Source organism: Theropithecus gelada, chromosome 15 (genome assembly GCF_003255815.1).
Source record: "Theropithecus gelada isolate Dixy chromosome 15, Tgel_1.0, whole genome shotgun sequence".
Classification (NCBI taxonomy): Eukaryota; Metazoa; Chordata; class Mammalia; order Primates; family Cercopithecidae; genus Theropithecus; species Theropithecus gelada.
In genome coordinates, this window is record NC_037683.1 from 36,323,454 (window position 1) to 36,340,743 (window position 17,290).

Sequence of the window (17,290 nt, forward strand, 5' to 3'; positions counted from 1 at the left end):
GGGAGGAGTGTCCCTGGTAGATGGAATAATAAAGGGAAAGGCTTTGGCATATGTGAGAAACAAGAAGATAGTGAAATGAGAGTCTAATGAGAGTCTAATGAATATCGTCAGGTGGTAGAAGATGAAGTTGTAAAAGTAGGTGGGGTTAAGATTACATGGATATGGTATACCATGGTAAGGAATTTAAAACATTTTAAAATCTCTCTCTCTCACTTTTTTGAGATGGGATCTCATTATGTTGCCCAGGCAGGTTTCGAACTCCTAGGCTCAAGCAGTCTTCCCACTTCAGCCTCCAAAGTAGCTTGGATTACAGGCATGCACCACCATACCAGGCTTTAACATTTTTTATCCTGTGAATTAATAGATTACTTATTTTATTTTTGTTTTTGTCAAATTCTCAGTTCAATATAATCTAGGAATTATATCTCTATATAACTGAATTAAGTGAGCCCTGTCTAATCTATTAGAGTTATGATTCTGGTCCCCAGAGTGGACAAAATCAGATATGCAACACATTTAAGAGAATTCTGCCTCAATTTGGCTATTACTACTTATGTGTATTTACATGTAACACAGTAATCTACCATAATCCACCAAATGATAATGTTTATTGAACTAAAAAATATTATGTAGAAAAGCAAAATGCAATTATTTCAAGTACTAATATATTGATTGAAGCACAGAGAAAAATGGTAAAAGTCCATAAATCAATTTGATGAAAAATATAAGAGCAAAAAATTAGAAACGTGTAAATACTCCACAGAAGTAATTGGGGAGATGACTGAAATGCCCGAAGTAATGCAGAATAGAGGTTAGATTATTGTAATTTAGTTATTAAAGAGAAAGGGAACTCCTAAAGGCTGGAGAACTTGGAACATCTCAGATTACATACCTTGTTATTATTATTAGTGCCTTAAAATGTAAGTGGATGGAGAGGAAGATAGGACAAAGGAATGTATTAGGATTTATTTTGTCATATATGGTAAAATCCAGGTCAAATTAGTTTTTCATAAAATGCTAATTTGACTCATAAATAAAATCTGCAACAGGGAATCTGGCTTTAGCTACAGTTGGGTTGAAGAGTTAAAGTGACACCATCAAGTGCACTCTCTATCTCAGCTCTGCTTTCGTTCTCATGCTGTCCTCACATATTGACAATGGTTGCCAGTAGGAATTCTGAGTTAACATTCTACCAGTTTAGACACCATTTCAAAAAAGAGTGTGTCTTTCTGACAAAGGCAGCATTCCTGGGATTGAGTCTGATTAGTATGGCTCGGGTCACGTCCTACACTATACCGATCACTATGACTGCAGGAATTAGACATCCTCTGTTTTTGTGGGCAAGACCTCTTCCATGTTTATCTTTATTTTCAGAGGATTGGGTCAGCCCCACATGAACAATATAGACTGAGAGTGAGGGACTGTTGGTTCATCAAATGAAAAATATGCATATTTCTATTAATATATATTACACAGAGCTGTCAATTGGATGGCAATATTGTGCAGGGATGCTGCACAACAAAAACAATATATATCCACTTCAAAGTGACTGAGAAAGGAAACAAAGAAGAGAAGAGAAAGGAAGAGAATGAAAACATATGGAGGAGAGGAGAGAGAGGAGCAGAATATAGAGAAAGTACAGAAAATCAGAGGAGAGGAGAGAGACACACACATGGCGGGAAAGAGAAGAGAAGAGGAGACTGAGTGAAAGAGAGATTCATTTTAATGAACAGCATCAATATTTTTATAGGGCCAATTTGCAGACCTGCTTACTGCTATAAACCCAGCAGATAAGGCACTATTAAGAAGGTTACATGACCATGAAAATTTTATGTTGAAAAGAATGGGAATCTAATATTTGGTTTTGCAAACACACAAGGTCTCGTGACAGTAGGTTTTGCAGCATCTAAATACAAAAGACAAGCTCTGTTGCTCCTTTGAGGATATCGCATACCCAAGGCTTTTCACATTTTCAATAAATGCAGATGTCTGCTCAGGACTTTCTTTACAGCCTCTTTGACCTCTTTATTCCTGAGGCTATACATCATGGGATTTAACATTGGGGTTACCACTCCATAAGACAGCCCAATAATCTCATCAGACGTGTTAGTGTTCTTTGACTTGGGTTTCATGTACATAAAAAGGGCTGAACCATAGAGTAAGATGACCACAACTGAGTGTGCTGAACAGGTAGAAAAGTCCTTCTTCCCTCAGCAGAATTAATTATCAGGATGGAAGAGAGAATAAACATATAGGAGATGAAAATTAACAGAGAAATCACCAGTAAAACAACATTTGTCACTGTTGTGATAAGCACATTGATGGTGATACCTGAACAAACAAGTTTTAGAAAGGCCAAGATTTCACAGGTAATATGATCAATGACATTATTCTCACAGAAAGGCAATGTCATTGTCAGAACTGTTTGCATTAGGGAGGTCAGACAGCCTATGATCCAGGACTAGGCAGCCATTTGCACATACAGCACTCTGTTCCTGAGGATGGAGTACCTCAGTGGGTTGCAGATGGCCACATAGTGGTCAAAGACCATCACAGCCAGGAGGACACGCTCAGTGGAGCCCAAGCCAAGGGAAACAACCATCAGCAGAGCACAGACAGCGAAGGAGATGGATTTTCTTTCCGACATAAATATAATAAGCATTGGAGGAATGGATGATGATGTGTAACAGATGTCCAAGAATGAGAGGTTTCCAAGAAAGAAATACATGGGGAGTATGGAGGCGAGAATCCAGGATCCTGATGATAATGAGGAGGCTATTTCCCAGGAGGATTATCAGGTACATGATGAGGCAGAGCATTAACAGAAAAAGCTGGAGCTCTAGATATTGGGGAAGCCCCACCAGAAAGAATTCAGTCACTTGTCTCCATGTGTTCTAGGTCACCTGCCTGCTGGGTATAGAAAAGGACATGATTCAGGTAAATTGAAATCTTTGATACACCAAACTCTGTATATCTGTACATCTACAGATTTTGAACACAAATTTGCTTCCAATATTGTGTTTGATTCTTAGAATATTCCTAGTAAGCAATATCCAGTGTGGATATTGTACTAGTTTTATTGATTATGAAAAGTAAGACATTGAGAAACCCAGTGTATATTAGGACTACACAGCAGCACAGTCAAAGCTACCAATACTGCCAGAATTCTTCTGGGAAGTGTCAAATAAAGTTTAGGAACATGCTCCTTTCCAATGTAGAAGATATTTTGAACTTAAAGCTTTTTTTTTTTTTTTAATGAAACTCGCCTCTGTTTAAAATGTTATTTATAGACTGCCAGTGACATCATTTAACCTGGATGTAGCTTTGGTAAGTTGCTTATTTTTCTGAGTCGCAGATAGTTCATAGTAAACTTGGAAAAAGCAATGATTATTTCTTAGAGTACAGTTAGAATTAAATTAGCTAAAATATTAGGTGCCTAGAACCTAATGGTTCCAACATGGCGTGTGTGTGTGTGTGTGTGTGTGTGTGTGTGTGTGTGTACGCATATATGTAATATAATTATATTTACCTTATACGAGATATAATATTAAATGTATTTTTATATACATGCATATTATGAATTATAGTATAATATTTAGATCTACCAATCTCAAAAGGAAAAAATAGATTTAGCTTTTTAAAGGTAAAAGGTTTAAAGTTTGAAACCACACTTGACAGACTGTGAACACTTTCGTTCCCAGTGAGACATTTCACTGCACTTCTTTCAAAAACCTGTTAGGAGTCTGAGAATCATTAGAGGACTGTTCTAGAAGCTTCCAGAGATTAAGGACTCTAGGTCCCAGCATGTACAGCTTTCTTCCAGGGCCTGGGATTCTCTGTTCTTAAGTGTAGTATTACTCCCATTTTACAAAGTAGGAAACAGAGACAAAGAAAAGTTTAAGTAACTTTCTCAAGGTCATACAGATAGTAAATAAATAAAGCCAGAATTCAATATCTAGCCATCTGGCTATAGAATAAACCCTTTTGCCCACAATACACTACTCTCTTTCACTGGTTACTACATAGATTCCACGCAAGAGAAGACTATTACAAAAATGTATCTTCTGTTGGGGTACAGTGAGACAGCAAACAGCACTTACTTGTGATTCTGATCATATGTGATGTGATGGAGAACTCTGAAGGCTGGGCCACTTACTTTTTCCTGTAGTCTTTGATTGTGGTCTGCTCAGTTTTCTTTTCTTTTCTCTCTCTCTCTCTCTCTTTTTTTTTTTTGAGACAGAGTCTTGCTGTGTCGCTTGGGCTGGAGTGCAGTGGCGTGATCTCAGCTCACTGCAACCTCTACCTCCCAGGTTCAAGTGATTCTCCTGCCTCAGCCTCCTGAGTAGCTGAGATTACAGGCATGCCCCACCACTTTTTTAGTGGAGATGGGGGTCATATCATATTGGCCAGGCTGGGCTCGAACTTCTGGCCTCAAGTGATACTCCCACCTCAGCCTCCCAAACTGCTGGGATTACACACATGAGCCACCTTGCCTGGCCTGCTCAGTTTTCTATGTGTAGAAGCCAATTTCACAACTATGAAAAAAAGCATGATCAAGAATAATGATGCAAAAGTCCTTTTCATAAACTTTGCCTTTTTTTCTTTTCTTTTCTTTTCTTTTTCCTTTTGAGACAGAGTCACACTCTGTTGCCCAGGCTGGAGTGCAGTGGTACAATCTCCGCTCACTGCAACTTCCGCCTCCCAGATTCAAGCGATTCTCCTGCTTCAGCCTCCCAAGTAGTTGGGATTATAGGCATGCACCACCACACCCAGCTAATTTTGTATTTTGTATTTCACCATGTTGGCCAGGATGATCTTGAACTCCTGCCCTCAGGTGATCCACCCGCCTCAGCCTCCCAAAGTGCTGGGATTACAGGTGTGAGCCACTACACCTGGCCCACCTCTCCCTTTATCAGTCACATATCTAAAATCCCATAGCCCCTGCCCTCACTCTGCAAATCTAAATGCAGCTTAGAGTCTTTTGAGAAACTACTCCCATTTACAACGTTAGTGCCACATCTTTGAAAACTCAATGTGCTCCATTTGTTTGATATTCATTACATTGGTATGTCCAAGTACTGTGTTAAGATGTCTTATATAAAGGACTGTGTCTCATACATTGTTACTCTATTGCCATAAGAACTGTATTTACACTGGACTCTCCTTGTGGAATGAGAATATTTCTTACTGATCTTATTCTGACCCTACAACCACATTTTTGCTTTGACCTTTGTAATCTTGGAGAATAGTAAATGAAAAGGAAAATCCCTATGATATAATGTTGTGTTAAAAAGAATGTCTTGACTGGGCATGGTGGTTCACGCTTGTAATCTCAGCACTTTGGGAGGCCGAAGTGGGCAGATCATGAGGTCAGGAGTTCGAGACCAGCTTGGCCAATATGGTGAAACCCTGTCTCTATTAAAAATACAAAAATTAGCTGGGTGTGGTGGCACGTGCCTGTAGTCCCAGCTACACAGGAGGGTGAAGCAGAAGAATTGCTTGAACCCAGGAGGTGGAGGTTGCAGTGAGCCGAGATCGTGCCACTGCACTGTAGTCTGGGTGACAGAGTGAGACTCTGTCTCAAGAAAAAAAAAAAAAGAAGAATGTCTCATAACCATATAAATGATCACAGTTTTTATATATGTGACTGAAAGAAGTTACATTGAAATCTTAACTAGTTTTTTTCCCCCCCCCCAGAATGTGGTACTTGGAGGGATTATTACTGTTCTTTTTTTTTGCCTCATTTTCTAATTTTTTGAAAAGAATGTATATTTTCTGATTATAAAAATACATAATATTTTAAATTTTCCTTTGAAGGAAACAGTGGTGAGAGTTTGAAGAATTTTGGTCCAATTTTCACTAATACCCAAGAATCAGTGAGAATAGTTACTGGAAAGGAAATTGGAGAAAGGCTTTCTATTGATTTATGACATAAATTGACTTAATGCCATTGAATGTTCTGACTTTAAGAGATCAACTTCACAAATATATTCACTCAGAAGACACACTAACACAGTCCCAATTCTTGGATTAGGATTCTAGAGCTCACCACTTAGGAAGTGGCTAAAGTAGGCAGTGTAGGTAGGATGATAAGACACCCAACTATATCATACAGTAAAAAGAGGAGACAGAGGAGATACCCATGATGGGAAGGGGTAGGGGAATAATAGCAATTACTATTACCTCAGTTTCATTTCTTCCAAAAAAGGGTAAAGTTCCAGTGCCCCCTGGCTCTCTGTTTTTTTGGACATCTCTCTCCAAAGGGTCGGTCTGGTCTTTAGACTGATGCTCAGCATCGAATATCATCTATAGATGAAAAGCAAACTCTGCTTGAGAAATATGATTTTGAAGTGCTCACCCTTCTCCCCATGTTTACCAATAAGAAAGAGTAGTATTTTGCCTGTAAAGCATATGTACTCACCCAGATTCCCTCCTTTTAACCAAAGAAATTCTCAAAACAGACTGTGCCCTCAGAAGGAAATTGAATTCACTAAGTATTGTATCCTATCTCCTGCTCCAGCTGGATTTTCCTGCTATTTATATAATAACTTATTCTTCACAATATCCAACATCCCTGGTACTAGAGCTCCAGCGTTTGTCCGAATAAATGAGCCCTTCTGAGCCCCAAAGGAGCTAATAACGAGCAGCAGGGCTCTAGTTAGAACAAGGCCTCTTCTCCCTCTCGTATGGTTTAGAGAATTGTCCTGGGATTTTTCATCCATATTTCTGTTTTGTAACCAATAATACATATTTGTTGCTGGAAGTTTCAGTGAGCCATGGGCTCACTGCTGGGATTGATTCACCCCGCTGTCTTCATGTCCTCACCATCTTTAGGGCTATGTCACAGTGCAGTGACCTTGAGTCTCTGTAAGCCTACTGTGCCCCAGTCCATGTACTCCATAGTCCCCTTTGACTGCTGACAAACAGAAGTATTGTGTCTTAGCTGGAGGACATACACTTCATTCTTAGCTCTTTGGCATATTAGCTGTACAAACTATGGGCAAAACACTTTGTGTCTCCAAGCATGATGTGCGCTATGTAAATCGGGGCAACAGTACCTATTCATACAATTGTTGTGAGGATGAACATAACATACCTGAAATTTCTTGGCATAGATCAAGTGCACAATATATGTTAATTTAATCTGAATCCCTAGGCTAATATTCTTTCATTTCCCATGATAAGAAGTGACTTACTTAAAATGACATTCATATATATCCATGGTATTTCCTTTACTCAGTAATTCCTTGCATTTTTTATTGTGTTATCCAGCATTTTAAAATCAAATAACTTATTCATAATTCCCTGTCCCCATTTACCTCTTTTTTTTCGGGAAATACTTCTTCCCAGCTTTGCCTTAATGTTCCCTTTTCAAGCTTCTGTATAGGGTCCTCATCTTCTCCACTCACAATAGACAGCACAACTTATTGGGATTTCAGTCTCTTTCAACACAGGGAAAACGTTCTCCCTCTTTTTCATCAGTGTTTTGCTAACTTCTTGTGTCTACATACTAAAGTCACTGTAGCTGCTCCTCCTCAATCAGTTGACTTTTCAACTCTCTCTCTTTGAGCTGGAGCCATACTCTAGAACCCATAGTCAAGTATCTCACAATCACAACTCTTAGTAGTGGCATGGGAAAGATAAACAGTAAAGCTTTCAGGCCCAATAGAAGTCTTGCCATAAGTTTATATCCAATAGTAAATTAATGTGTCACATAAGCACTTTCTTTCCTCTAAGCCCCAATATTTCCAGAGGACCTGCCAGTGGCTCTGGTAGCCAATTTAAATACTCCTTGGTTTTCTTCTGAGAGACTGTAATCCCAGAAGTGATTTCAAGTTCAATCTTTAAATAATGTGAAAGATAGTGACTTCTAGATACATTAGGGCTAATATCTCAAAGATCTGATTATACCTAACTTTTTTTTTTCTTTTTCTTTTTTTTTTTTCCTTTTCTTTTTCGAGAAGAAGTCTTGCACTGTCGCCCAGGCTGGAGTGTAGTGGTGCGATCTCCACTCACTGCAACCTCTGCCTCCTGGGTTCAAGCAATTCTCCTGCCTCAGCCTCCCAAGTAGCTGAAATTATGCCTGCCACCATGCCTGGCTAATTTTTTGTATTTTTAGTAGAGACAAGGTTTCACTATGTTGGTCAGGCTGGTCTTGAACTCTTGACCTTGTGATCCGCCTGCCTTGGGCTCCCAAAGTGCTAGGATTACAGGCATGAGCCACTGCGCTCGCCATACCTAACTTATTAAACAGTAATTTTCTTTCTTCTTTGAATTGTGACTTCCCTGATTATACAGATAATACATACTTAGAATAGAAAATTTGAGAAATTCCAAAAAATCTAATGGAGGTAAGAAAATCACTCATAATTACAGGTGTAAATATTAATATATTTCTGTGCATATACTGTGTTTACATGCTTGAGAGCACACTGCATTTCTTGATTTATTACCTGATTTTTATTATGCATAATACACTGTATATATATTTTCATATTACTTTTTAAGACATTTTAAACAAATTCTAATATTTTAAAATGGAAAACAGGAAAAAAAAAGCCCCTACATATAACAAGTGGAAATTAAATAGTTTTCTGCTGGATTCTCAGCAACCTTTCGCTTTTCTTTACCTTTTTGAGGTTAATAATACTGGATGACTAGGCTCACAGATTCTTTTCACTTTCTCCACCCTGAGAGTTAAGGCCCATTTCCACTGTCAGAAGTTCTCATAATGCCCTTTTATAAAATGAAAAATGAGTGTGATGTATACTTTTTCTTAGTGAGACAAAGCACACATAGGGTATAATAACCAAAGCTGTGAACTCACAGCATCAAGGGACAACACAGTCCTGCCATGGTTTTCCAAGAGGCTTCTCCAACTCCACTCATTCTCTGTCAACTTTCTGGTTCCAGATGCTGCTGTGATACTTCCAGGTCTTCGTGTTTTAAACTTAACCACACTTACATTTTTGTAAGCACCTCTGCAATTGTGTAGGCCTGAATTAGAAGAACATTCACAATTCATTTAATATTTGGAGAACACACATATATAAGGCCCTTTGCTAAATTTTGATGCCAAAAAAACTTGATGTCCACTCAATGTTGTAGGAATATACAAAGATGAAAAGACTCTACCTCTTGAGGCAGACACTGACAATATTTCAGAAAAGCATGTTGGAGTAACAATACTTCTCAGGTTCTTCTTGGAAAGTGGAATTTGACTCAATATTGCTATTTTCTTTTAGCAGACTGTAATTCAGCAGGACTCCATTTTCAAACTTGTCTTTCGGGAGCTGGGCAGCAATGGAAATAAATCTTTGTTCAGGTCTTTTAGGCTTAACATCACTTAATGTATAGTTTAGAGATCAGTTGGTATTTGGGTAGAGTTTACACAAAAATTTGAGGCTCTCATTGGTCTGTCTGCCGCTTTTCTGTGGTTTTATCTTCCAAATTTTCAACTTTCATGGCCTTCATGAACTCTGTCCTGTTCCTTCAGGAGAGTAAGACTGATGTTTTTTTTTTTTGAGACGGAGTCTCGCTCTGTCGCCCAGGCTGGAGTGCAGTGGTGCGATCTCGGCTCACTGCAAGCTCCGCCTCCCGGGTTCACGCCATTCTCCTGCCTCAGCCTCCCGAGTAGCTGGGACTACAGGCGCCAGCCACCTCGCCTAGCTAGTTTTTTGTATTTTTTAGTGGAGACGGGGTTTCACCGTGTTAGCCAGGATGGTCTCGATCTCCTGACCTCGTGATCTGCCCGTCTCGGCCTCCCAAAGTGCTGGGATTACAGGCTTGAGTCACCGTGCCCGGCCAAGACTGACGTTTTCTACCTGGATTTTAGTTACCCCTGTAAAATGATGCTGACTGGGTCCTTCTTTTATCTTAAAACCAGCAAAAGGAAATCATCCATGCTCCCATTCAGTTTCTGGATGCTTTTGGCCACTTCAGGAAAGTGTATGTATGTGTGTAAGTATATATTTATGTATTTGTTGTGGTAAGAGCATGTCACGTGATAATATGAGATGTACTCTCTTAACACATTTTTAAGCATGCAATATAGCATCGTTAACTATGAGCACTGTGTTGTACAACAGATATCTAGAAGATATTAACCTTTTCTAATCAAAACCATTATATTTGTTGAATAGCAACTCTTCATTTCCATCTACCCCCTACCCAGCCCCTGGAAACCATCATTCTGTTTTCTGCTTCTGTGAATTTGGTTATTTTAGATACTTGATATAAGTGTAAACCTACAGTATTTGTCTTGCAGTGACTAGTTTATCTTACTTAGCATAGTGTTATCAAGGTTCATCCATGTTACTGCATATGGCAGGATTTCCTTTTTTTTTTTTTTTTTTTTGAGATTGAGTCTCACTCTTGTTGTCCAGGCTGGAGTGCAATGGCATGATCTTGGCTCACTGCAACCTTTGCCTCCCAGGTTCAAGTGATTCTCCCGCCTCAGCCTCCAGAGTGGCTGGGGTTACAGGCACCTGCCACCACACCTGGCTAATTTTTGTGTTTTTAGTAGAGACGGGGTTTCACCATGTTGGCCAGGTGGATTTCCTTCTTTTTAAAGGCTGAATAATATTCCATTATATATATAAAATGGAATATATATATATCTTTATATATATGGAATATCTCTCTCACTATCTATCTATCTATCTATCTATCTATCTATCTATCTATCTATATCTCATATGTACACATGTTTTCTTTATCCAGACATCTGTTGCTGGACATTTAGGTTGTTTCCATATTTAGACTATTGTGAACAATGCTGAATAACATTGGCATAAAATATCTTTTGAAGATTCTGATTTCAGGAAGTTTCTTTTTCCCTGTAAAGTAAAAAAAAAAACAACCATTTTTACCTATATTATTACCTATAATAGTCTAGGTGTTTATTGGGGATACAAAATTAACAAGATACTATTCTTGTTTTAGGGATATCATCAGTCTAGTGAATAAATGAATGTATCTTTATATAAATGTCACCCTTCAAGAGTATAGAGGCCCGGTGTGGTGGCTCACACCTGTAATCCCAGCACTTTGGGAGGCGGAGGCAGGCGGATCATGAGGTCAGGAGTTTGAGACCAACATGGTGAAGCCCCAGCTCTACTAAGGATACAAAGAATTAGCTGGGCGTGGTCCACATGCCTGTAATTCCAGCTACTTGGGAGGCTGAGGCAGAATTGCCTGAACCCAGGAGGCAGAGGTTGCAGTGAGCCAAGATTGCGCCACTGCCCTCCAGTCTGGGGGACAGAACAAGACTCCGCCTCAAAATAAAAAAAAAAAAAAAAGAAAGAAAAAAAGAGCATATATTCAGTTATTTCAATGAAAGCTTTATGAGTGCAAGGACTTAAAAAACATTCTATTGAGGTACAATTGACATAACAAAAAGTTACACATATTTAATGTATGCAATTTAATGAGTTTGAAGATAAGCATACAACCAGGAAACCATTACCACAATCTATGCCATAAACAATCCATTGCCTCCAAAAGTTTTCTATTGCACTCTTTATCTACTACTATTCTTATTGCTCTGTGTGAAAAGAACAGTTCCCTGAGGTGAGCAGCAACTGAAATAATCACCTCCAATGAGAAATTTAAAAAATATTTTTCGTAGAGTGTACCGTTGTTATCTGCAGGGGAGTTGGTCCAAATGCTATTATTGGAAGATTCCATTATATATTTTATGTATTTTTCCACATCTATGTTATAAGTGAAATAAGCCAAAAAAGTTTTATCTGCTTGTACTGTTCTTATCTGAATATGAAATAAAAATAAATGGATCAGGCAGCTTTCTCAATTTTTTTTTTTTTTTTTTTGCTAAATAACTTGAATAAGATGATGACTGTTTGTTCCTTGACAATTTAGTGAACTCATAAGTAAAACTGTCTGGCAGCAGGAACTATTAAGGTTCAATTGAGGCTAATGAAAATAAAGATATCCTTTTTTTTTCCCATCTAAGTTACTAGGCCCCTTGAATTCTATTCATAGGCATCCTTTGGGATCAAGAGCCACTGCTCTAGAGAATATACCAAGGAGATGATTTTCTGGGTCAGTCTGTATACACATTCATCTCTCTTGTAATTTCTGTTTATTTTAAAAGCTTTTTTGTTCATTTGTTTCCTTTGTTTGATTTTGGGTTATATATTCATCTTTGCTAAGTTTCCAAATTTGTACCCTAAATAGAAGTATATGAGGCTTTGCTTTGCATGATATTCTTGCCAATGCTCAGTACTGACCAACTTTTAAGTTATTACCAATCTAATCTGGTCAATTTGGAATAGCATCTTTTTAAGACTCATGAGACAATAGGTATTGTTTGAAGAGTGGTGAAAAAAATTATATGAGGTGGACACAGGAAACGCTCTGCCTGAGATATTTCTACTTGGTTGTGTCACGAGGTTAGGTTCATGCAAATCTTCAGAAAGAAGCAGGATGGGTGAAGCCAATGTGGGCCCAACAGTTAGTTAGGGCAGTAACTGCATATATACTGTATATGTCTGTGAGTTTTTGGTTCATCCTTAAGTAGGTACTTTCAGGACTCCTTTGTAAACGCTGCTGAAGGAATCACAGCTTCTGTTATATCCTAAGGACACTAGATGGTGGCATAGACTAGCTTTTTCTTCCTCATTTCTTTTGCCCCATACTTGTAGTTGGAATTGTGGGATCAACTTGACCTGATCTTATTTGCTCTTCAAAATATTAATTCTTATGTTCACTGGCAATGAATCGAATTTGATTTCTCCTTATTCTTGTCAATACTTACGATGCTATAATTTAGTATTTAGTATATGACTATTTTGAAAGTATGTAATGTCTCATATTGTCATTATAAATGCATGTTGAATTTTATTAAATTTTCAGCATTTAGTAAAACAGACATGCTTTTTTCTCCTTTAATTGATATTCTTATAAATTAAATTAACATATTTTCTAATGTTAACATTTTCTTGCATCCCTGATATATATTTTACCTGGACATCAGGTATTATTATTTTGTGCATTGCTGGATTATGTTTGCTAGTATTTTATTTAAGATTTTTGTATCTATGTAGTAGAGTGGCTTATTTTTTCCCTTTTTTAATTGTCCAGTTTTTGTTTCACATAATGCCTGCTTCGAAAGATTGGTTCTAGAAGATCTTCCTCTTTTTCTATTTTCTGCAACAAATTAGATAGAGATATTTTATGCCCTTGAAAATTTATTATAATTTTCTAGGGAAACTGTTTGGGCCTGGCAATTTTTTAAACAACTCGTTCAAAATTCCTTGTCTTTGGGCTTTTTCCATTCTTTATTTATTTTTTTTCTAGAGCTTGAATTGGATGCTAAGTGCATGAACTTTCAACTTTTTTTTATATTTAAGCCTATAAACTTTCTTCTAAACAGTTAAACTGAATCAACTGATTTTGATGGTAACTTTATTGTCCTAAAGTTGTAAATGTTTTATAATTTCCATCATTATTTTTTACTAATTAATGATTTACTTAGAAATGTGTTTCAAAATTTCCAATTATAAAATATATTTTGAGTTTTTAAAATTGATTTCTAATTGTATTTCATTGTGATAAGAAAATGTGGTTGAGTGCTATTAATTGTTCAATATGTATTAAATCTTGCTTTCTGACCCAAGGAGTCAGTTTTATAAGTATATATTCCCTAGTTGTTTGAATATAAAACTTGATAGATACTACATATTATATATTTTATCTTCTTCAGATGACTTTTATTCACTGTAGAATTTAAATTTTTTATTTTCACATTTTTAACCCATTAGAGAGTGTACATTAAAATCACTCACTTTTATTTTATTTTTAAAATATCATTAAATTTCTTTTTTAATTATGAATTTTTATGAGTACAGTAAGTATATACATTTATAGGGCACATGAGATATTTCGATGCAAGCATACAACGTGTAGTAATCACATTAGGACAAATGAGGTATCAATCACCTCAAGTATTTATCTTTTCTTTGTGTTGCAAACAATCCAATTATACCCTTTTAGTTATTTTAAAATGTACAATAAATTACTGTTGATTGTGGTCACCCTGTTGTGCTATCAGATGCTAGATTTTATTTATTCTATCTAACTATATTTTTGTGCAGATCAACCATCCTTAGTTCTCCCTCACTTTATGCTTCCTACCCTCTGGTAACCATCATTCTACTCTCTACCTCCATGAGTTCAATGGCTTTAATTTTTAGCTCCCACAAATAAGTGGTTTGTCTTTCTGTGTCTAACTTATTTCACTTAACATAATAACCTCCAATTCCATCTATGTTGTGCAAGTGACAGGATCTCATTCTTTTTTATGGCTGAATAGTACTCCTTTGTGCATACGTGCCACATTTTCTTTATCCATTTGTCTTTAGTGGACATTTAGGTTGCTTCAAAATTTTGGCTATTGTGAATAGAGTTGCAATAAACATGGGAGTGCAGATATCTCTTCAATATACTGCTTTCCTTTCTTTTGGGTATATACTTAGCAGTGGGACTGCTAGATCACATGGTAGCTCTATTTTTAGTTTTTTGAGGATCTTCCAAACTGTTCTCTATAGTGGTTGAACTAATTTACATTCGCACCAGTATTGTATGAGGGTTCCTCTTTCTCCATATCCTCGCTAGCATTTGTTATTGCCTGTTTTAGATATAAGTCATTTTAATTGGGGTAAGGGGATATTGTAGTTTTGATTTGCATTTCTCTGATGATCAGTGATATTAAGCACCTTTTCCTATACCCCTTTGCCATTTGTATGTCTTCTTTTGAGAAATGTCTACTCAGATTTTTTGCTCAATTTTTAATTGGATTACAAGACTTTTTTCTATAGAGTTGTTTGAGCTCCTTGTATATCTGTTTATTAATCCCTTGTCAGATGGGTTGTTTGCAAATATTTTCTCCCATTCTGTGGGTTGTCTCTTTGCCTTGTTGATTGTTTCCTCTGCTGTACAGAAGCTTTTAAACTTGATGTGATCTCATTTGTTCATTTTTCCTTTGGTTGTCTGTGGTTGTGGGATATTACTCAATAAATCTTTGCCAAATCCTACGCCCTAGAGAGTTTCCCCAGTGTTTTCTTGTAGTAGTTTCATAGCATGATGTCTTAGATTTAAGTCTTAATTCATTTTGATATGATTTCTGTGTATGATGAGAGATAGGGTTCTAGGTGCATTTTTCTGCGTATGGCTATCCAGTTTTCCTAGCACCATTTATTGAAGAGACTGTCCTTTCTCCACTGTTGTTCTTGGCACCTTTGTTGGAAATGAGTTCCCTTTAGATGTATAAATTTGTTTCTGGATTCTCCAGAATGTTCCATTGGTCTATGTGTCTGTTTTTATGCCAGCACTATGCTGTTTTGGTTACTACAGCTCTGTATTTTAATTTGAAGTCAGGTAATGTGATTCTTCCAGTTTTGTTCATTTTTCTCGGGATAGCTTTGGCTATTCTGGGTATTTTGTGGTTCCATATAAATTTTAGGATTACTTTTTCTGTTTTTTTTTGAAGAATGTCATTAGTATTTTGATAAGGATTGCATTGAATCTATAGATTGCTTTGGGTAGTATGAACATTTTAACAGTATTGATTCTTCCAATCTATGAACATGGAATATCTTTCCATTTTTTTTGTGTGTGTGTGTCCTCTTTAATTTCTTTTATCAATATTTTATCATTTTTATCGTAGATATCCTTCACTTCTTTGGTTAAGTTTATTCCTGGGTATTTTATTTCATATGTAGCTGTTGTAAATGGGATTACTTTCTCGATTTCTTTTTCAGATTGTTTGCTGCTGGCATATAGAAATGCTACCAATATTTGTGTGTTGATTTTGTATCCTGCAACTTACTGAATTTAATTCTCAGTTTTAATAGTTTTTTTCTGGAGTCTTTAGGTTTTCCAAATATAAAATCATATCATCTCCAAGGATAATTTGACTTTTCATTTCCAATTTGAATGCCCTTTATTTCTTCCTGTTGTCTGATTGCTCTAGCTAGGATTTCCAGTACTATGTTAAATAACAGTGGTGAAAGTGGGCATTGTTGTCATGTTCCAGATATAATAGGAAAGGCTTTCAGTTTTTTTCCATTCAGTAAGATACCATCTGTGGGTCTGTTATATACGGTTTTTGTTATGTTGAGATATGTTCCTTCTATACCCAGTTTTTGAGGGTTTGTATCATGAAGAGATGTTGAATTTTATAAAATGCTTTTTTAGCATCAGTTGAAATTATCCTATGGTTTTTGCCCTTCATTTTGTTGATATGATGTATCACATTGATTGATTTGCATATGTTGAACCATCTTTGCATCTCTAGGATAAATCTCACTTGGTCATAATAAAGTTTTTAATGTGTTGTTGACTTTGATTTGCTAGGATTTTGTTGAGGATTTTTGCATCAATGTTTATCAGGGATATTGTCCTGTAGTTTTCTTTTTCTTTTTTTTTTTTTCATGTATCTTTATCTGGTTCTGGTATCATGGTAACACTGGGTTTATAGAATCAGTTTGGAAGCTTTTTTTTTTAATTTTTTTTTTTAATAGTTTGAGTAGGACTGGCCTTAGTTCTCTAAATGTTTGGTAAAAGTCAGCAGTGAAGACATGGGATCCTGGGATTTTCATTGCTGGGAAAGAAAACATTATTATTATTTTGGCTTCAGTCTCATTACTTGTTATAGATCTGTTGAAGTTTTGGATTTCTTTATGGTTTAATCTTGGTAGGTTGTATATGTCTAGGAATTTATCAATTTCTTCTAGGTTTTTCAATTTATTGGCATATCATTGTTCATAGTAGCTTCTAGTGATCTAATGATCATTACGGGTTCATGAAGGAGCCATGTTATCAAAGATTCAGGGCTATATTTTCTACCCTCTTCCTTGCTTCTTTCAGTGATATGAAGTTACAACCAGGTGTTATGATTGCTCAGCTGTTTTGGTTCTTATGAATGTGCTTTTTATTGTGTGGATTGTTGTGCAATTTGGTGTTCCTGCAGAGAAGACAATTGGTGGAGGCTTCTAGTTGGCCATATTGCCTGCCTCCTCTCACTTTTATTTTATTTATTTTTTTTGAGACAGAGTCTCACCCTGTCACCCTGGCTGGAGTACAGTGGCATGATCATGGCTTACTGTAGCCTTGATCAACTGAATCATTATTATAATTTAGCTACTATTAGTTTAGATAGCCTCTAATTAATAGTGTTGCATAATTTAATCATTGTTCTTTTAATCTCACATCTAGGTAAGAACATGAATAACATAGAGAAAGAAATAATTATTTCTTTCATCCAGGT

The 17,290-nt window shown here is 36.6% G+C and overlaps 1 pseudogene; it reads right to left on the minus strand.

Annotated features, from left to right (window-relative positions):
- Positions 1-1,964: 1,964 nt before the first annotated feature.
- Positions 1,965-2,982, minus strand: LOC112608701 (annotated as a pseudogene).
- Between the last annotated feature and the right edge of the window lie 14,308 nt (positions 2,983-17,290).